The sequence below is a fragment of the Astyanax mexicanus genome, chromosome 2, assembly GCF_023375975.1.
Source record: "Astyanax mexicanus isolate ESR-SI-001 chromosome 2, AstMex3_surface, whole genome shotgun sequence".
Lineage (NCBI taxonomy): Eukaryota > Metazoa > Chordata > Actinopteri > Characiformes > Acestrorhamphidae > Astyanax > Astyanax mexicanus.
The window spans coordinates 58,826,553-58,849,523 of record NC_064409.1 but is presented as its reverse complement, the minus strand read 5'-3'; the positions used below and the strand labels follow the sequence as shown (position 1 = coordinate 58,849,523).

The 22,971-nt window shown below is 38.7% G+C and overlaps 1 long non-coding RNA gene across 2 annotated transcripts; it reads right to left on the bottom strand.

Moving 5' to 3' along the window:
• Positions 1 to 65: 65 nt before the first annotated feature.
• On the bottom strand, positions 66 to 20,074 carry LOC103036159 (uncharacterized). 2 transcript variants are annotated; one of them, XR_007437846.1, is made up of 4 exons: positions 19,640 to 20,074; positions 17,052 to 17,126; positions 1,628 to 1,955; positions 767 to 1,527 (listed from the first exon to the last, which is right to left on the bottom strand). It is a non-coding gene; the product is annotated as an uncharacterized LOC103036159 (long non-coding RNA). The 2 variants fall into 2 exon arrangements; XR_007437847.1 differs by lacking the exons at positions 767 to 1,527; positions 1,628 to 1,955 and adding an exon at positions 66 to 328 and having other exon boundaries at positions 19,640 to 20,069.
• Between the last annotated feature and the right edge of the window lie 2,897 nt (positions 20,075 to 22,971).

Genomic DNA, 22,971 nt, shown 5'->3' with positions numbered 1-22,971 from the left:
TGAAAATAGACAAAAAAGGAGATTATAAATTGATGTATAATTTAATTGTATAAATTGACCCCAATGCAAAATAATCCCTGTGAGGGAATGTTCCTCCATCAAAGTGGATGTGCTGCCTGCTGGCTGTTAGCACTACCTGCCTCATGTCTGTGTGAAGCTCCTGCTGAGGAGAGCCTGAGGTCCTACAGCTGTCAGGATCAGCAGTCTGGCACCCAACCCTTCCACTCCACTTCCTCTCTGGCTCCTTATTGTCCTTTTATTCCTCCTGAACTGCACTGTCTACACCCCTGTGGCCGGCTTCACCTCCTCCAGCAACCACCAGACATGCCTGAAAAACACACACACACAGATACTAACACACACACACACCAACCGATAAACCTCTCTCTGGGTAGGTAAATGGCACTCTCGCCCCACATCTCTCCAAAGGGTGATGTCATTTAGCACAAGGTTTTAGAACCGAGTAGCTGCACTTTTCTCAGAGTGCGCTGTGATGCTACTCGGCAATGCTGCATCAGCAGCAGTTTGAAAAGAGAAGGTATCTGACTTCACATGTATCAGAGGAGGCATGTGCTATTCTTCACCCTCCTGGTGTTGAGGCATCACTAGTGATAGGGGGAGTCCTAATGAGTGGGTTGGGTAATTGGCCGTGTAAATTGGAGAAAAAACAGGAAAAAAAATAGAAATAAAATTCAGGGGTGCCTACACTTTCGTCCATGACTGTATATTGACCGATCGATAAATAATATAATTATTGTGACAGGCCTACAGTATAAGAGACAAACAAAACAACACAAAATTTGTGTTCTCATGCAACTGAATGGTTTATGCACAACAATAAAAATCGAACAATTCTTTTGATCTTGAGGGGAAGTGGGGAGTTTACCTTCAAAAAATGAAACTACGTGAAGTTAAACCTCGAAGGTAGAAGACTGTAAGTCACCAAAATACTACTAAATGACCTTTCTTAGGTTTTAGAACACAGTCCTTTTTATTTAGTCTTTTTTTTATGAAACAAGAATCTAACTAAACTCATCTTAACTGTAATGTATGCTAACACTATTAGTAATAGTATTATTTTTGGAATGTTATTATTCATTCATTTAAAAAAAAAATCACATAATGTAAAAGGCAACAGCAGGCTTTTTCAAATGGCAGAACATCAGTGAGGACGTGTCAGTATCATCACTCACCAGACGTGGCTTCTGCCGCTGGACAGGTCACCAGAACTCGGCCCTGGAAGCATCAGTTTTGCATCCTTTTACTTTCACTCTCTCTTTTTCCTTCCAGGCATCGGCTTTAAAGCATTCAAAGTGACAGAGCGAGCGTGTGGGTGTTACCCTGTAACAGCTCCCTTGACTCCTCATATTTACATCTAAAAAGTGAATCCTTAATAAGGAATATCAAAGAAGTGCAGATCAAAAGGATTTTAATATTGTACTACCTGCACTGGGGATGGGAGTCTTCATGTCATCAGGCTCATAAATTCCCAATGAAGAGAGGTAGACATCTATCAGCACACATTCACTGCAACAGTGTAAAAATCCTCATATGCTTTGATATAAGCAGAAAGTATTTTAAGAAATCAAGCATTTTTAGCTGTACCCATACAGCCAGTGACACTCACTTGTGGCGTCTTTGAAGAACAGACTTTTGGGAAATAAAGGTAGGTCATGGTTTATGTTCGTTCCTCCAGTAAATTCTACCCCTCGGAGTCTTTTCAGTCGGAAACATTATGCTGAGCATTACGTTGATGTGTCTCCAAACTCCTGCTAGCTGGTTGTGTTTGCAGGTACAGACACCGAGCCGTCCGTCTCGACTGAAGATCACACAGAGCCATGGGCGTCAGAAGGATAGCACGCTGTGGCGCCACTCTGCTGATACCTCCATCCCTGCGGATCTCACACATTCATCATCGGGAAAGAAACACGGTGGTTTTTCAGAAGGCCTCGTAGCTGCAGGTACATCAACAGAGAAAGAGGAGTGAAGAGAGAGAGAGACAGACTGAGAGGCTCATGAAGAGATGCTGATCTGAAACTCCAAAGTGTGAAGAAGACACACTGAGATGTCACTCATAAATGGCAGAAAATCATGATTACTAGGAAATAAATGCTTCATGGAAACAATATTATCTGCCAGTCGAGATATTCTCTGGAGATTCCTGATAAGATTACGTTACCAAGAAACCTAAAATATCTTAAAATAAGATGAATAATGTTAAGAAGGGCTTGGAAAGATATGTAATCTCTTAAACAAAAAAATACACTAAACTTAAAGGGCCCATGTAATGAAAAACTGCAGTTTTAAAGTTTGCAGTACGAAATCTACACTCTCAAACACTGTTAAAATTAATTATTAATTTTAATTTACTATTCCATTCACTAAGCTCATACTTTCATAATTAGGAATGTGTCACATTGTATCATACACAATAACATTGTCATAATTTTGTAAACAATAAAAAAAAATCCATATTATGATATTTCTGTCTTGAGAGCTGTCTATTATATTCTGTCTATTTTGTATGTGAGCTAATATTTACTGTGAAGCTTTAAGACAATTTTTGTATAATGTTTTCGTTACATTTAATTATTTTTATCTGACATTTTTCATTTCATTCTACATTATTTATATTTTATACAAGTCAACATTTTTTTTTACTGAACAAAAACAGCCTGTTTAATCCTAAATATAAAGATTGCGGAAGAAAAATGGTCTTGAGAAAATAAACTAAACTGTTTTTGCTGCACAGAGACACAAAAATCTCGAAAGTGAAACGTTTGACAAATGTCAAATTTAATAAATAAAAAAAAAATAATAAAAAAAAAAACTTTCTAGGGCTGTAGGAGGGCATGTATTTATACAAAACCACCAAGGTATGGGGCTCATGTTTTAATGCATGCAGTAATATAGAGAATACACAGAGAAAATTTACTATATGGGTGATTACAGTCATTTCAAGTAGATGTGCCAACCAGAAACCTTAATCTCTAAGCAATTCAATTACATGGTATTTTGGGAACTGCAGTGGCTTATGCACATCACTGTGCTAACTGTAGACCTGGAGACTCAATACGACTCTAGATTGAACAAACTGTAACTTTTACAAACATCTGTTTAAATGAAAAGAAAACAAATCTTAAGAGTATTTTTTTGTATGGAACCTTGGAGTCTAAATTTAAATATGAACTGAACCATAACTTTTGTGTACCACTAAACCCCTACTAGGTTCATTACCTAAAGTGAATTTGGGGATATAGCAATGTCTCTGGTGAGAATTTTCTAACACAGGTTAATATAAAAAAACATTGCTGTGTTATTGTCTGTGTTTGTGATTGAATTGTTTTGCTAATGCTTAACATATTGACAATATTTATTTAATTTTTAACAGAATTAAGAGCAAAATGTTGAGTGAGTTACATCAAACACACCTACCAGAGCACTTTTTTTTAAATAATGTATTAGGCATTGTAGAGATGATTGTGCCTGGACGCTGACACCACTAAAGAGAATATTTTAATTTAGTGTTCAATTTAAAAAGAACATATACGGACGGTTGCTTTAAAGCAGCCTGATTCAACTGATATTTAACTGATATTTTTTGCCTCCTACTACTGGGAACTGCATTTCACCTTAACAACACAACACTATTTCCTCTGTGAGAGACCATATTCATGTTTCTCATGTAACTCAATTAAAGTACCAAAGTGCAGTAGCACCTTCTGACCAGAAGTGGCAGTAAAGAAAAAGAATGTTGCTTTAAAGGGATTCAGGCGCTATTGTTAACCAAAATGATATATGAGCCTACAGTATATAAACCCCAGCTATGCCTGCTGTTACTCCTGCCTCTCTGCACTGTGCGTGAACAAACATGCAAACACTGAATTATTTAGTGTGTGCGATAAAAATATGCAAAAATGGAAAAGTTAATTGAAAATAAATTGCACGTTAATGTTTAATCACTATTGTAAGAAGTGTCATCTAGAGCGGAAACACTACCAATGTTGTCCCTCTCTGGACTCAATTAGTATTGTCTGATGGGCTGATCTGTCCAAAGGTTCAGATGCAAATAGACCAGAGCAGACGAGCCCAGACTGGGCACAGGTGTTACTTAGCATGGGGTCTGTCATGCACATCAAAAGGACACCCCTGACACTCCACATAACTTACAGATCCTTATGCTGCCACCAGAAAGGGAGAACAAAAGAACGGGCTTGAAAGAGAAATCAATAAGCATATGGCAATTAATAAAACATTTTCCAACCGAATCAACTACAAAGGCTTTTTCTTTGTTCTTCGACTTTTCCGAAAGCCACGGGCTGCAGAATGGGAGACAGGACCGGAAGGATCAATTCGACGTTGGTTAAAAATGTCACTTTCCTGTTCAATCAAATTCCTTTTCATGACTATCAAAAGAGAGGTCTGCAGTGGCAATACTGTGGGTTTGGTAGAGCATCGCTTACAACATTTAAATGCTACCAAGACCAGACGACAGCAATTGAATAGTGTAGAAACATATTAAGATGTCAGGAGACTAAGCACATGAATGATGGTCACAAACATTGGACTAACTAAGCAAAGAACTGCTCCAGAAAAAAAAGCTTCTTTATTTAGTGACTATGTAAAGGTGCCCGCAACCTCATCAAGCACATGTGTTCATTCTCTCTCATGTATAAACACACACATACACACAGACAGACATACACAGACACACTCCCACTCTCATGCCTGTCTCTTATCCAGCATGAGTCTCTGCTGTGGGGAAAGAGCTTAGGATAAAGCTAATCATGCATATAATTGAGTTTTGACTCTCGTGTCCATGGGGGCCTGACCCGTGGTTATCAGGATGACTGGGCCATCACCTGTGTGATTAATGCATGTAAATGAACGCTGCCCGTAATTATTGGGGACCTTCATTCCTTCCATCCTGAGGTGTTGAATCCGGACTTTTGATGGACAGATGCTTCTCACCGATGAATATCAGAGCAGGGAGCAGGGAGCGTATGGAGAGGAAGGCCTAGAGATGTATTGATAGGAGGTTACCCAGGCTCACTCTAAGCTGCGGGAAAGTACCCAAGGAAAGTACAAGAACAATAGGTGCGCGGGCAACAGCTGGAAAACGTCAAGGCCAAGTAACACTCAAAGGGAGGGAAATCAATGCGGTGTGTTTGGGTTTTGGACAAGGGCACACTGTCGCAGCTTTCATATCCGAGCAAAGGCTTCACAAGCAGTTTAATTATGAATCACAAGCTCGGGCCATACAGGAGCACGACAGCTTCAGCAGCACAGCAGCCTGAGTACCTCCTGCATAATTTAGCACTTAAACAATGCATGGCTTGAGCCTCCACTCAAGCAAAGTCTGCAGTGTCAGATGGGTTATGGGGTTACAGCACGTTTCTCGTGACTGCTTTCAATGATTCTATTTCTTTCTTGTTCTTCAATGGGATAATGATACCTATGAAGTACAGCAGGGGTTCAAAAACCGCTTCTACAGAGGGCCGCCTTTGTGGCTGCTCACACACGAACGCACACACTCACACACACACATGCTTACAGAAGAACGGACGTTGAAACAAATGACAAATAGAGTGACAAGAGTAAAAAGAGTGCAAAAATATCTAAATCAATATATTTAAAGACATTTACAAGCAAATCTGTGATTAGTATCAAATTCGCTTGTAGCCTTTTAAAGATGCCAGCATTTACCAGACAAAAAACACCAGCCATAACTAAGTAACATCATAATTACACAATTAAAAAGCTAAACAGTGGAGATTTTATCCTGTTAATATGTTGCCCCAAACCACAACAATAATACTGTTGCTTGGTTGGTATAGATGCATAGGATATATTGTAAACAATATTTTTATTTTGATGTTAAAATCTTTATTCAAAAATGCTGTATTGTACAGGATTAGGCCATACTTAAGCCCTGTCTGGAAAACAACCCCAAAGAGCATGTACTATAAAATATAAATCTGACAAATATACAAATCTGATTCACATTATAGCATTATAGTAATATAGCTTAATTGTCTTAGGACCAAATCTAGCTTCACAGAAATCAGACCAGATGAACAGAAACAAGCTGGGTTCAAGCTGATTTGTTAGAGGCTTAAAATCAAGTTGTATACAGGCTTATTTATTTCTGGTTAGCTAAGAGAGCATGGGGTATAGGAAGCCATTTAGGACATGATATATATCCAAACTCAGCAGCCTGGAATTATGTGCATGAGTGTTACAAAACTGTACCCATCTAATTAAATAAAATATAAATAATTCTTGTTGCAGTTTCCTTATCTTTACAGTGATACTCTGATACAGTGACTTATACTATTTAAATATTCTGCCTATAATTCTGCTGGGAGTATTTTCTGATAATGGTGCTTTAGACCCAAATACCCCACTGCTGTTTTATTTAGCTTGCTAGCTATAATCAAATATTATATATATCAAAACCAGGTTGCAACTTTGTAGAGAACCACCTAGTGGTGATGAAAGATTAGCCACTGAGCTATCGCTGCATCACTAGAACTAAAGTGTTATAATGTGCAGGGCAGTGTGTCAGGACCAGAGTTTGGAGACACTTCTTTACCTAGCTAGCTAATTCCAGGCTGCAGAAGTGTCTCCAAACTCTGGTCCTGACACACTGCCCTGCACATTATAACACTTTAGTAATAGCAGAGCACGTACATTAATTAACACAAATGAAAAGGCTATATGCCCACATAGTGGGTTTATTGGCTAAAAACACAGCTAAGATAAATTTTATTTTATCATTATTCTTCTCACAGGGCAGGGAGGAAGCAAATTGTACATGATAACATAAATTAGATTTGAACTGCAGCCCACCCAACACCTCTCTGCGGCCCACTTTTTGGGAATGGCTGATGTGGGCTGACACTACTGAAGGGGGAGCTACTTTAGCACTCTATTGAAATCTTTTTGCATACATAAATAAAACATGTCTCTAATCAACCCAAGATTTTGGCTCGAACATATGGCAAACACAAAACACTCAGTGCAAAAAAAAAAAGGAAAAAAAAGGTTGTGACTGATTGCCACACCGTGAACAAACCAAAACCGAATCCTCGATTACACTGAACAAGCTCTGAAATCTTTCATCGCCTCATAATTGCCGGCAGCGTAGCCGCATCCTTTATGAGATGTAAATCCTGCCACCCTCTTGTCATGGAGAGAGTTAAAGGAGCAGCACAATCTGTTTGTTGTCCTGTTCCCGTCTGGCGAGCTTGACATTTCCCCCTTCTGCTTTTGTCCCCCGTGCTCTCGGAGGGCCCAGCTCCCCTGGCCCTGCTCGGGGCCTGTATTAACTATGCATCTCTCCCAGCACTCCCCAGCTAATCTCATCAGAGCACAGGATGCTGGAAATGTATGTAAATCTACATCTGTTGTGTCCTCAGCAGGGAGAGGCTGCTGGAGCACCCACTGAGTACAATCTCCCTGCCCACTGCCAGCAAGCAAGCAGAGACCATGACCTCGCTCGGTGTGTAAACATGCAAGCGTCCACACACACACACACACACACACACTACTTCCCACCTCTGTCTCCTTCGCCCCTTTCCCCAATTAATTAGTCAACATCTTTGGTAAGCCCGCGGGGTCCTCTGACACAAATCACAAAGCAGTTGGATACTTCTCTCTCTCTCTCTCTCTGCGTCTCACATACGAGGACAATAAACTGTCAAATATCTTCAAGTGTATTTTGCTTTTCCACACAAGACCTTTTTGCTTACTTTTTATGGCATGTATATTGGAATTTACACCACATAACCCAGCAATACTAAAAGTGCAATAGAGTGAAAGATTATTTTATTGAAAGTAGACATATAGTACTGGGCAAAAGTTTTAGGCACCTAAGCAAATTACACTAATTCATTCATTTTAGCAATACGAGTGTTTTTGCCTGAAAAAAAAAGCACCACATATGATTTAAACAGATACAAATAAACATAAACATGAATACAGTAAAAAGTAACAAGAATGTCTCATTTTTAGGTAAGTAGGTTGTATCCTGAGCCAAGCTGTAGAACAAAGGGTAGTCAGCCAGCGTGTGCATGTTCAGTTCCATCAGCAGCTCACCTGATTTAACATCAGTAAGATTTGATTTACCAAACCAGGTGCTGATGTGTTGGGAACTACTAAATTTGGATGAGGAGAGATTAGTAACTAGATTAGAGAGAGTAGAAACAGTGCTGTGAAAGCAATACTTTTTGTAAATGTGCTGTTTGTATTTATTGTAATGCTAGTGTTTTAGTGAGCTAATAAACACTTACTGCCCAGATAAGAAGCTTTTTTTTTAACTTAAATTCTCACAGGTGCCTAAAACATTTGCACAACACTCTACACTGAGGTAAAGATCCTTTGATTTAATTTTAAGACATGAAAACAGAACAGTCTGAAGTACAGTATATGTCCAATCATTTTATTAAACATCATACAGAATCTTATTAGCATGATTGAGTATTGCCTACAGTTACTAGTAGATTACTTTTATTGACCATTGTTTACCATAGTTTACTTCTATTGATCATTGGTGCTCAAAGAGCACTGCCCAAATTCTGCTGCAACAAATACATTTTTTCTGCATGACAAAATATTTTGATATATTGTGAATCAGAAAAAAGCTAAACATTGAGATATAACATTTTTATCGACCAGCCCAACCTCAGACACAAAAGCTCCAAAGACCAGAAAAAGATTTAATTGATCCTTCTGTGTTTTTAAATGCAACCTGTCTGTCACTTCAAAGTAAACTGAACTCATCAAACTTATAGTAGCTATCGTCCCACACTGTTAACCAAACACTCAACCCAGATTAAACCATTAGAGCACATTTTACACTTCAGAGAGGAGAGACGGGGATTACCTCTCTATTGACTTCATTCTGCTCTCGAACATGAAATAATGATTTTCTGCCAGTCTAATTACAAAGCCAACATCTGATCTCTGCAGCATCCGATGGGGATTAGCTCCAGCACAGGCATTAGAGCTCATTACCAGCTTGAGTGCAGAATTATTACATCTTGTAATTGGATGGGGTTTGGACGTGGTTTCTCAAATAATATTGTGACTGCAAGCTTGGACAGAGAGTTTATCGGTCAGTACATGAGATAGAGAGAGAAGTCAAGAGGAGGAGGAGGATTTCATTAACATTTGACCTACACAGAAATAAATTGCTGGAGCCACTGCCTGCTGCTGTGCTGGAGGGAAGAAAATGATTAAGATAACAGATGCAATCACAGACTGATTCAGCCCTCAGTAAAAGTGAGTTAACTAGGGGTGTTTGGATTCATTCACAGAACTGACATTGATCAGTCACAATTCCTAACCATTTACCCACACCAGCCTTTAACTTGCAGTCTATCTGTAAAGTCTCATGTTGTGTCATATTGACTCTGTGTTTGAAAACAGTTGAGGTCAAATCATCCTCCTGATATTGTCCCTATCAAAAATACACTTTGTTGTTTGCCAGCTAACATCAGTGTGCTAGACTCAGTTTTGGTCAGTGCAAATGCCAAGCTTACATTCGGGTGTTGGGTGCTGACCGAGTCCCCCTGCAGCTTTGGTGTTAAACTGGATGGTAGTAGCTTCTGTTAGCTTGTCTTCACCACAGCAAACAGAACAAGCAGGCTGAGCTTTGGTACTGTAATTCCAACCAAAACAGAGTTCATTCACATAAAGCAGTCTTTTAGCAGTCTAAAAGTACAGTAACAAAACCAAATTGTGTAATTCTATTTGATAAAGAGATATTGGAAAATGGTAATATGGAATTCAGCCATAGCATTTGGCACACTCTAAAACAGCCATTTTGAAAGCTGACCTAAACCTTCCCACAAAATGTAACCCATCTTGCTGACCTCTTGAACCTCTGTAACCTTCAATGTGTTAACCATGTCAGCTTATTTTAAGTACATTTTCATTGTGAAACTAAAACATCTAGAGTGGGTATCAACACTTATGATATTGAGGTTACTTTTATGAAAATCATTTTGATTTTAAAGTGTTTTAAGCCATCTGAACATCTGCACGTTTTTTAATGTGATTATAGTAATAAATAAAGTTTAGTCCCCCTGCTTATAGGCTAACAGACAGACTACACAAGATAGCTAACCTAGAACATATGCAGAACAGACGATATGGAGTTCTAGCTATCTAGGTTAAGTTGGTAAGCTAACCTAGCAAGCTATTTGAGTAGCTCTACACTAGCAGCAAACAGTATTGAATAAGCTGGCCCAGTATTGATTTTTACTCAGTAAGTTTGGCAATTCTGCATCATTACATACGTTAGGCTTTATATATAAAGTTTTATATATATATATATATATATATATATATATATATATATATATATATATATATATATATATATATATATGTGGCGATTCTGTAGTAAACATCTGCAAAAGTATATACTAAACACTCTGGTTATGTGTCCCTTTATGTGATAAGGTAAGTGATTTCATCTAAACATTTAAAATATACTTTTGCAGATTTTTACTACAGAATCACCATATATAAATTCTAATGTGTGTACTGATTCAGAATTGCTAAACTTACTGTGTAAAAATCAATACTTGGCAGCTTAATCAGTACTGTTTGTCACTAGTGTAGAGCTACTCAACTGGCTAGCTAGGTTAGCAAACCAACTTAAGCTAGATAGCTAGCTAAAGGTTCTGTTAGTTTGTTACTAGGCCAAAATAATAGTTATTTACCTTTTGCTTGGTGCTACTGCAGAAATGACAGAGGGTACTGGGAGAATGTTTAAATATGATTCAGTGATGAGAGAGAGAGAGAGAGAGAGAGAGGGAGGGATGGTTGAAGTGGTGTGTGTTGGTATTGATTTCCTCTGTGTAAAAGCCCTCAGGGGAGCCGTTTTAAGAGTCGTCGAGCACAACCTGAATATCTCTAATCGACGGGACAGAAGCAGCTCACGCCACATAAACATGAATTTTTCAACAGTCTGTCTGTTTTAAACTGGGTTAAAATCATGACGGTGGAAGAAAATGAAGTTAAACACAGCGAATCACATGTTTCCACACCAGAATACTGGAATAAATCTGCTGTGATTCTGAGTCAGACCTGCAGATGCTTATTAAACATGCTAAACAAATAGTGTATTCTGGCATTAATACATGGCTGACTACTGAAAGCTTCAAGAGTCACTTTTCACAATTTAAAAACATCTGATTAGTAATATAATAAATCGCATTACTTACACTCCTAAAAATGAAGCTGCTTTAAACAAAGCCATGAAAGAGCCATATCAACATGTGAAGCAAAGGCTAGAGAGGTTTAAAGCCCCCCAGAATTGAGCTATGGTGATGTTCCATCCAATAGGGCTACTTTTGGGACAGGATGGGAATAAAATTATCCAGTATCTTGACTCCTCTAATGTTCTTGTCGCTGAATGCAATTAGCTCCAGAATCAGAAAGCCTCCAACAAAAGCTTTTTTTTGTAATACACTCAATTTTAGATATGATTTCTTGTCCATAGAGTGTAGGTGAGTGTGCTGTAAATGTTCTTTAACAATGTATAGTTTGTGCATACTCACACATCTCAAAAATGGTTATTTATGGAAGCAAAAAGTGTACTTCTATGGCACTGATTAAAAAGTAATTTGAAGCACCTTGATTTTTACCCTGCTGAGACACAGACTTGCTTGCTGTGCATTTTAGTATATCCTAGCTCTCTGGAATTAGTTGAACATAAGTATAAAAAGTAAACTTTGTATTTGTATAGAAAGTTGTCTTATTTGGACAGAATTTAAAAATGACCCTTGCCATTTGGGATTAGAATTACCCAATTAGTCAAAAAAGGGTTGCTCTCTACAGTAAGTAAATAAACTAGTTTCAAACAGAAAAAAATTAATGAGATTATCTGACAAGTTTTTCTCTTGACTGGCTATAAAAACATTTGACTGAGATTCCTACCATCTTGTTTTCAATCAATTCAGTGCAATGTTGTCATGTGACCACTAGATGGCACAGGCAGTTTCTCTAAGGTCAAAAAGTCAATGTTTTAAAAAATGAAGTATCATGGTGCAGAGGATGCAGCATCTCAAGAGGATAGAGTTAAACATTAGCTCATGTCTTTAATGGCACTAAGCACGCATCATCAAGTATAAACATTAGAGAACCACCCCGATACCATGTTTTACATCAGAATATTCCTGAAGGAAACACAGAATAATTTAAATCTAACAACAAGCCTGACACCAACAGGTCTAACAGTCTGGAGTTGGAGCGGTGTTGATATCTAAAAAAAGGAAACTTATACCATTAATATCCTGCAGAAAAATAAGATACGATTATAATAAAGCCATAACAGAACAGACAGACTAAAAGTACCCTAGTTCAGGTTCTGGGACAGGTCAGACCATATGCTTCCCCATCCTGTTGCTTATATTGTAATTTACTGTAGCTTGTCTGTTTCAAGTACAGAAAGCTGGATAACATGATTATTGATTAAACAATTAAAGTACTCTCCTGATCTTCAAGGGAAATGGATAAAACCATTATCTCTAACATGCAGATGAGAATGAAACACTTAACCTTGTAGAAATCTGTCTTTCGTCCTTGGTCAGTCCCTATTTGAACTAAAGGGTCGACAGTCTACAGTTTGGATTTTAAATGATTATTACAAATTATGTAGCATTTAGAGGTAATATCGGATTATTAGAGCTGTATTACACAAAAGGGAAAAGAGGGCAGGCGTCTGCTGATAAAGTCAGACGGAGATTATATCTAGCATGTTTGCCTTTGTGGTTCACCGCCACGCAAAGTCATATTTGCCGTGACACATTTCAGCACTTTAAACCTTTTAACGTGTCGTTGAGGATGTGTAAGTAATAGGAAATCGATGGACGTGGCAGATATAATACATGCATATGAAAAACAGGGACTAAATGATATAGATTTCCAATGCATCCAGATGATGTCCACTTTCATTTGAATTGCAAATATTACCTACTGCACATCGGCGCTTTTAACAGTATGTCCATATTGATTGGCTTAAACAAGCAATGAGATTGTTAATTTGATTTTTCCTCCGACCACCACCCTTCACCCCTCCCTGACATCTTTAGTTGAAGTTTGAATCCACAGATTGAAAGTCCAGATGTCTCAGAGATGTATAGTATATACTTTTGTCACCAACAGGCTTTTCATTACATATAAATCAGGGGAAATAAAACTAACACTGAGCACCAGCCTGAACAATACAATCTACAGAGAATAGAGGTTTTTTTTTAAATATTTAAATAACTTAGATAACACTAAGTTTCCCAGACAGTGACAGTGATCCTGTAATATCCGGCACCAAGCATTATAAGCAGATCCTTTAAGTCTTGTAAGTTAGGTTAGGTGGGGTCTCCACTGATCAAACCAATGAGCCTTAAGTATCCATGAACCATTTCAGAAGACTTGGACAATCCACAAGACATGTCTGATGTTTTGAAGATGTTCTGACTCAGTTGTTGAGCCATAATTTGGTTCTTGTCAAAGTGGCTCAGATTTTTACTCTTTGCTCATTATTATTCCTAATTCCAATTGATTTACCCTCTTCAAAAGCTCACAGTTCAGTTAGTGCATAATATGTCAAGGATTTTCTAACACAGAACTTAAATGCAGCTGAGACTTATAATGTACTCCAACGTATGAACTTATGATAATACACATATTGTGGAATTTACTACATGTCTAGTACAACACAAAAGTACAACTGCCACTTTAAAAACGTTATCTAGCCCTGGGCAAAATGTAACACTAAATACTGATACTGATTTTAAACATGTATATTGGGGCCTTATTATATTGTAAATTATATTGTACCTCAGACAGAGTCTGTATATAGAACTGAATGCCAGTGTTAATCAGTCCGGTCGTTTGTTTTCAGTGAAATTTGTCAGTCAGTCACTGTTCCCATATCCGCACCCTTTAAGCAAAAAATGAAATAATAATATTTAATTCTCCAATTTCAAATGAAACACTTTTTAAGAGAAGAAAATAGTGTTGAATTTATCATCAATATCAAATATGTCTGGCCCCCTTAACACTAGATTGCGTGCAATGTACCCATTACCTGAAATGAGTGTGAGGATCTGAAAATTCAAGGGTAAACTGTCAAATGGTCCTGGTACAGAACTAAAGAACATATTGTACTACACAGAAAACTGCTGATGAATGATTGCCTAATTTTGCTCAGTGTTGATTTCTTAACAAAATATACCAAACTGGATAAATGACTGAATGTTTAAACCTGTATGTTACACTTTTCGGTCAAATATAATTTATAATTTAAGAGATAACTACTGTATGGTAATGATTTGGTCACAAACACATGAATTGCCATTCCATAATCAGATACAAGGAAGTAATCCATTAGTTATAACTATAAAGTACATAATAAGATTACAGGTACATTTTCAAAATAGTGGAATTACTAGCAGGATTACATTACAACATAGTTATGATTAATACTCTGCTGTTCTTGTTCATTGACACTTTTTCTTCTTTTTTTCCCCCTTTTAAAACGTTTTATACGCTTTCCCCCACAATTTAGCTATACTGATAATACCACCCACTCAACTGCACTCCCCAGATCATTAGCAATGTCCCAACACACTGAGGGTGTAGACTAGCACATGCCTCCTTCGACATATGTGAAGTCTGTGTCTGCTGCTGCTGATGTGGCAACACCAAGAAGCCAGCGAGTAGCTCAGAGTATAGCCTATGGCTCAGCTCCGATACATCAGCTCACAGATGCCTGTGCTGACTGACATCACCATGGGAGTAATGAGGAAGGAGAGTGCCTTCTACCCACCCAGAGAGAATATGACCAACTTGTCCTCTCTCGGACTCTGGCTGCTGATGGCAGGCAGCATGACCGGGATTTCTTTCAATTTTAATGACTTACACTAGTGTAGTGTAACAGTGTCCTCTGTGGAAAAAAAAATGTTACTGTCCAATTAAAATGAGAAATTTCATCAGTAAGTATTCTCTCAACCTCAAACTGTGAAAAGTGTGAGTAAACAGCCACTAAATTGATTTATTTTACATGTAAATGTATGTAGTGCTAATAGTATTAAACACAATAACATATATTTTATATATTATTTCTGGTACATTTCTATACATAATGTAAAAAAAAAAGTTAGTAGCTTTTTGCACCAGGTTTTTTGTAATCCACTGTCAAAAAAAGGTCACAATTTCACAAAAAAAAAAAGTTGTACCATGTAGCATTCAAGAATAAGTCATAATATTACAAGAATAAAGTCATGATAGTTTATGAATAAAGCTGTAATATGTAGAAAATAAAAGTCTAATTTTTTGAAAACAATGTCAATTAAGTGATGGCACTGTATAATCTATATGCATAAGAATTAGAATGTGTCAGCTCAGGGGCGTAGCAGCAAATTCTGGGCTCTGTACGCTCTCAATGTCAGTGGACCCCTATCCATGCCAGTACATAAGGAAAGTGAGTGAAGAAAAAAAAAAATCAGGATTTGATGGGCCCCTCTCCCTACTCGGACCCTGGGTAGTCAGGTCCACCTTTCCCCCCACTACCACGCCCATGTGTCAGCTTATTGTGGCCTACCCAGGCCTTCATCAAGACATGAAAAATGCATCTGTTTGTGCCCTGAAGAAAGACTCATAGGCAGCAACACGTTGGCACGTGCACATGGGATTTGTTTGATGTGGACATGAGATTATTGGGTGGAAATACAGTTTAATGTTAATTTATATATAAAGTTTTACTTTTGAATGTATTTAAATATGTGCTTCAAAAAGACAAGTAACCCAGAAGTAAAACATGTAAACAGATGAATTTAACTACAAATATCAAATTACATTTTAACAGATAATCCTTAATCTGTAACAACAAAAAAAAAGTCAAAGTAACTCTGAATAGCAATAACAACACTAATTAGCCCTGTCTAGAATCAGTTTTCACTGAATGTAAAATAAATTGTGGCCTCATTTACACACTCATTTTTGTAATTTTTAGCCTGAATTTGAGGAGCGGTGTTTATTTTTCTCAAACACATCAGTTCTTGTTCTCTCTCTCTCTCTCTCACACACACACACACACACACACACACACACACACACACACACACAGTTTGATTTATATATAGGTTTACAACAGATATCATTATACATGGATCTGTGTCGCCCTCTATCGGCTTACTTCAGTAAACACAGCACAGATTGGGAAGAGTCAGGCCTACACATCATACTGCCTGATGGGAGAAGCTTCACACGTGTTCATTGGTTAAACACCGACCAGAAATCATAATATGACCACCTCTTTATTTCTTTCTGCAAGCATTATCCATTTTTTTTCAGTTTCACTGAGAATACAGGAGCCTTGTGTAGCTCTACAACTGCAGACTGTAGTCCTGTATCTGTTGCTCTGCATACTTAATTATCCTTCTTTTAACTTGTTGTTCAGTGGTCAGGACCCCACAAGACCACCACAGAGCAGCTATTATTTGAGTGGCAGGTCATTTTATTTAGGTGCTACTGAGAGTGCCTAGGTGGCATAATCGAAGAGCTAAGGCTAATGCTAACAATAATGCCACGGCCAGCCCACCTAATTAGCATGCTCCTGCGGTTCCATATCAAACAGGTTCGCCAACAAAGCACCCGCTGTATTAAGACTGCCTCTCCCATGATATAAACATACACGTCTTAGGAGTAATTCATATTTAGCATTAAATTTAGCCATCCCTGCAGGCAATAATTATATACACAATCAGATAAGGTAGGTGGGTTTGCGTACTTTACCAAAATTGTATAGGAGTTAAAAACAGGGGTCACCTTAAAGACGTGCACGTTAATATCCTGTTTGTCATGAGATGTACCAGTTTAGTATGTTTCAAATTTAAATAAAGAATACAGAGGGTGTGGTTTCACATTACAATACAAAGAGATAAAATGATAATGCATCTATTAAAGCAAAAATGCACCATGTGACGATGTCAGGGAACTGAGCAAATCATCACCTACTTAAAAACGCGGATACTTACCTGGTTCCTGTAAGGAATGGCAACGGAGGTCTAGGTTGAGACCAAGGTTTGTCGGGGCAGGGGAGACTGGGGTACCTGTGTGGGGGAAAAAGAAGAAAATAATGTAAAAATATCTCAACATTGTATAACATACTTACCTCGACGTCCAAAGTGTTGCATGCATATGTAATAATAATAATAAAAATAATAGAAATGTTTAAATACTCAGATTGGAGCTCTGAGAAATTTGTTCAGGTGTCTAAAAGGTGGTAGCTGCTCTCCCATCTTGAACTCCTACCAGTGTAAATAGTGTATATATTGTTTATTTTGTTTTTGTTTAATTCTATTTTTGGTTTTGGGTGTTTCTGTTTTTATTGTCTTCACAATAAACACTTAAAATTGAAGACTTACCAGATTTTTTTCTCTCTCTCAGCAACACCTCTCTTTAGTAGCTTCTTCACACCAGACGCGTAAAAGGCATTCCATGCGTAAAAGCGCATTTTGTGCGCAAAAACGCGCGCCGTGCGTAAAAGCGCATTTTGTGCGTAAAAACGCGCGCCGTGCGTAAAAGCGCATTCCGTGCGTAAAAACGCGCGCCGTGCGTAAAAGCGCATTTTGTGCGTAAAAACGCGCGCCGTGCGTAAAAGCGCGCGCCGTGCGTAAAAGCGCATTCCGTGCGTAAAAACGCGCGCCGTGCGCAAAAGCGCATTCCGTGCGCAAAAGCCCATTCCGTGCGTAAAAACGCGCGCTATTTGCAAATGCCCACAAAGAGGGCTAAGACTAAAATCCCAAAAGCTACAGAAAAACAAACATGTACCATATATTTATGCTTATGGAGGTCTTGGATTAGTTTTAGGGACCTAAAGCCTTCCATAAATGATAAAGACGCAGCCGTTTCATGTTGGAATGTAACGTAAAACATTAAGTACGTTTTTGTAAAGTCAGCATTCTTGTTCGATCAGAGACCCTGTAAAGTCAACTAATCCAACAGACAGAGAAACTGTCCTAGGAAAAGGAACCAGCAGGACGCGGTGGTTCACTGGTTCATATCACCACGCAGTACCCAGATCCCAGCGGTCCGATCTACCTGTGCTCTGGCTAACTAATACACCTGATACGGAAAGCAGAAAAAAGGAAGAAAAAAAGCTGAAGGAGACTGAAGGAGGGTGATTTAATATTTCTTTGTGTAAAAATGGACATTACATTTAGGAATTGTGTTGGCTTTTAAATGTCACATCATCACACTAACATCTACACTGCTTTAGCCTTTTAAGAAAAGGTGCTGAATCTTGTTCTTCCACCCAGAAGGAGATATTAAATGGCTTTAAAAGGCTGAAAACACAAACAATCGGAATGACACTGTCACTAACATAAGCTGGTTAGGCTGATGAGCAATCACTACATTTCTTGTCTACAAGTGTCCCTTTGGGCATCTTCAAGTGCCCTTTTGTGGATCTCCAACTGTCCCTTTGGGTATCTCAATGTGTCAGTTTTCAGATCTCAATGTGTCCGTTTGGTGCACTAAAATCTTTTTAAAATTTGCTGCAGCTGTGCGGAGCAATAAGAGGGAAAACAATTTCACCGTCCGCGCTGTGCATTCTTTTAAAACAATGTGCTTGAAAGTGTAGACGCAAGTTTCCACTTACAGTGTGGGACTATCTTTAAGGCGGTAACGTTAAGATAAAAAGTGTGCTAACGGAGGCTTATAAAACACCTAGCGCCATAGAGGTTATAGTTGCTCGTTTTGTGTTCTTTTCTTGTTTTATTTAAGTGAACCTCAGCTCCCTGCATAAATTCCTCTCATCTAAACTATGAATCTTTATTTTACCATTTTCGACATTACTTGAATCTATAAGTAGTTGTTTACGAGGTGTCTGCTTCAACATTTTTGTAATAAATGGACCAATCGAAATTGCTCCAAAAGAGACTTCCTTTAAAATGGATTTTTTGCTTATGTAAATATGGTTTTTTTAAAGATTTTTTTTTCTAGGCCAGTGATGACTGAAATTAGATTTATTATCTAAAAAATTTGGCCTACAAATAGTTAAGTTTGCCACCGTTAAACTGATGTCTCGCTCACCGCTCACCACACACACACACACACACACACACACACACACACACACACACACACACACACACACACAGACACACACACACACAGACACACACACACAGACACACACACACAGACACACACACACAGACACACACACACACACACACACACAGACACACACACACACGGGCTCAGCAGAGCCAACAGTAATGCGCAGAAGAGGACAAAAGTTTCACAATAGTTTATTTAACAGTAATAAAATTAATATATACTTAAAGGAGATTAAGGAGGGAAAAAAAAAAAAATTCAGTCCAAACCCTTATTCAGTTCAAGGAGGGGAATAAAAATCATTCACTGTCAAGAAATATAAAGGAAAAAAAAAGGAGAGGTAAAAAAAAAATTAAAAAGACAATGTTTCTATTATTAAGTGTTAAACAACTCCAGAATTAAGCTAAACAGAGAAAAAAAAATACTGGGGGTGAGCCAAAGAGTAAAATTGTTCAGAAGATGGGGGATTGCACTTTACTTAAGGAAAGTTGAGCGTGCTCACCCTTTTCCTCAGCACACCTTTCAGGAGCAGAGAACGCCAACACAATAGAGTCTTTCACGTTCTCACATCAGCTACAGGGCCACGTGGTTTCCAGCGCGCTGCGACAAGACACGGGGGACACGCTCGCATAAACACAAAGCAGCTCCGCTTCCCACAAACAGCAACTCGTTCAGAACTGGATTACACACCGGATACTTAAGTTTGTGGAAGGGCGAGTCGACTCCCCCGTTCTCCCAGTCAGTATAGCTTCACTGATCGATCCACCTTCCCGGGCAGTGAGTGAACCAGCAGCCACTCCGTTCACTCGCGTGTTTGCGAGCCCTGAGCAGCGTCCGCGTGCGGCGTCCCTTGTCCAACACTTCCGCTCTCATCCGGTGGACTCTTTCGATCCTGTTAAATAGTTCCGCTTAAACACCACAAGTTCAAAGTCACAGCTGGAGTCTTTTGGCTGCTGCAGCCCAGCAAAATAAAAGTCCCACTTAAGTAGAAGTCACCTTTATAATTAATAATCATTATTTAGTTCGTCACCCGTGACGCATCTCTAATCGTTTAAGAAAGCTTACACAATGTAAGAATTTCCACATCAGCAATGCTGTTTGTTGCTGAGAAGGCATGTAGCAATACATTTATCAACACATTAGAACACAAAGAAATGGAAAGTTCGCTGTCATTAAACGCGTTCAGTGCGTAATAGCGCACAACCGTGCGTAAATGCGCATTTTGTGCGTAATAGCGCACGGCCGTGGGTAAAAGTGCATTCCGTGCTAGAAAAAGGGCATTCTGTGCTAGAAAAAGGGCAGTCCGTGAGTAATATGCCCCAATGAACCCAGCAACACCACTCCGTGTTTAAAAACAACTATATTCTGTAAATAAAATTAAGGAGAATTCCCAGGTGGGTCATATCAGAGATTTGATTTCAGAGATTTAGATTCAAATCTGACGAAAAAAATATTATGTACAGAAAACAGGTGTTTTCATTTTACACATATTTCTAGCAGATAAGAAGATTAAACAGTTTCTAAACTTTTTACATATTTTTATGAAAAAAGGCATTCACCTTTTTCTGGTTTAATTTAAATAGCTAAAAGTTAAAAGCTACATAAAACTTAGTATAGATATTTTAAGGCATCTGCTCATGCTGAGCAACGAAGTTCCTTTTAATTTATTTTACCTTATTTTCTCACCTGATACTGAACAGACTATTTTCTTTGGAAAAACAACCCATTATTAATGGCTGACTGGCTGGTCCATGCACACATACAAACAGGATGTATCAGGAATAAGGCCTCACCTGTCCCATCGTATCTTGTACTTATTCTGTTACATTAATTAGTTGATAAACATATAGGCAGTACTAGTCTAGCATACTTTTTACCATAAAAACACAGACATACCAAAAGCACCACAGTTTACCCCATTCACTCCAGTTTAACCAGTGTAGAGTGGCTGATTGTCAGCTTGCAGCATTAAATTTAAAAAGCCTCAGATAACAAAAGTTTAGAGTGGCCTTTGATTTTGATTTTGTGTGGTTGTGTGGATGTATTTTAAAATTCTGTTTTGAATGATATATTTCTACTTTCGGTCTGTAGTTTACTACACTAATAGCTTGCTCTGTCTGCAGCTTCCTAAACTAATAGTTTGCCCTGTATGTAGTTTACTCTATCCCCAGTTTACTTAGTTACTCAATTGTTCTATTCCTAGCCTGTTTGTTTAAGCCTACTTAAAGATTTGGGCATCTCAAACTGTCCTTTTGGGCATCTCGAAGTGTCCTTTTGGGCATCTCTAAATGTCCGTTTGGGCATCTCCAAATGTCCTTTTGGGCATCTCCAAGTGTCCTTTTGGGCATCTCCAAATGTCCTTTTGGGCATCTCCATGTGTCATTTTGAGCCTCTACAAGTGTCTTTTTGGGCATCTCCAAGTGTCCTTTTAAGCATCTCCAAATTTTCGTTTAGGCATCTCTAAGAGTCCTTTTGGGCATCTCCAAGTGTCCTTTTGGGCATCTCCAAGTGTCCTTTTGGGCATCTCCAAATGTCATCTTGAGCATCTCCAAGTGTCCTTTTGGGCATCTCCAAATGTCCTCTTGAGCATATCCAAGTGTCCTTTTGGGCATCTCCATGTGTCCTTTTGGGCATCTCCATGTGTCCTTTTGGGCATCTCCAAGTGTCCTTTTGGGCATCTCCAAGTGTCCTTTTGGGCACCTCCAAATGTCATTTTGGGCATCTCCAAATGACACTTTGGGCATCTCCAAGTGTGAATTTGGGCATCTCCAAGTTTCAGTTAGGGCATCTCCAAGCGTCGTTTTGGGCATCTCCAATTTTCAATTTGGGCATTTCAAAGTGTCCTTTTGGGCATCTCCAAATGTCATTTTGGGCATCTCCAAATGTCGTTTTTGGCATCTCGAGGTGTCGTTTTGGGCATCTCCAAGTGTTCTTTTGGGCATCTCCAAAAATTCATTTTGGGCATCTCCAAATGTCGTTTTGGGAATCTTCAAGTGTCCTTTTGGGCATCTCCAAAATCATTTTAGGCATCTCCAAATGCCACTTTGGGCATCTTCAAGTATGAATTTGGGCATCTACAAGTGTCCTTTTGGGAATCTCCAAATGTCATTTTGGGCATCTCCAAATGTCGTTTTTGGCATCTCCAAGTGTTGTTTTGGGCATCTCCAAGTGTCCTTTTGGGCATCTCCAAATGTCATTTTTGTCATCTCCAAATGTCATTTTGGGCATCTCCAAATGTCATTTTGGGCATCTCCAAGTGTCGTTTTTGGCATCTCCAAGTGTCGTTTTGGGCATCTCCAAGTGTCATTTTGGGCATCTCCAAGTGTCTGTCTGGGTATCTCCAAGTGTTGTTTGTACATCTCCAAGCATTGTTTTGGGCATCTCCAAGTGTCCTCTTGGGTCTCTTTAAGTGTCATTTTGGGCATCTCCAAGTGTTCTTTTGGGCATCTCCAAATGTCACTTTGGGACATCTCCAAGTGTCCTTTTTGGGCATCTTCAAGTGTCCTTTTGGTCATCTCCAAATGTCATTTTGGGCATCTCCAAATGTCATTTTGGGCATCTCCAAGTGTCATTTTGGGCATCTCCAAGTGTCCTTTTGGGCATCTCCATCTGTCAATTTGGGCATCTCCAAGTTTCTTTTTGGGCATCTCCAAGTTTCATTTTGGTTATCTCCAAATGTCATTTTGGTCATCCCCAAGTGTCATTTTGAGCATCTCCAACTGTCAATTTGGTCATCTCCAAGTGTAATTTCTGGCATCTACAAGTGCCCTTTTGGGCATCTCCAAGTTTCCTCTTTTGCATCTCCAAATGTCATTTTGGTCATCTCCAAATGTC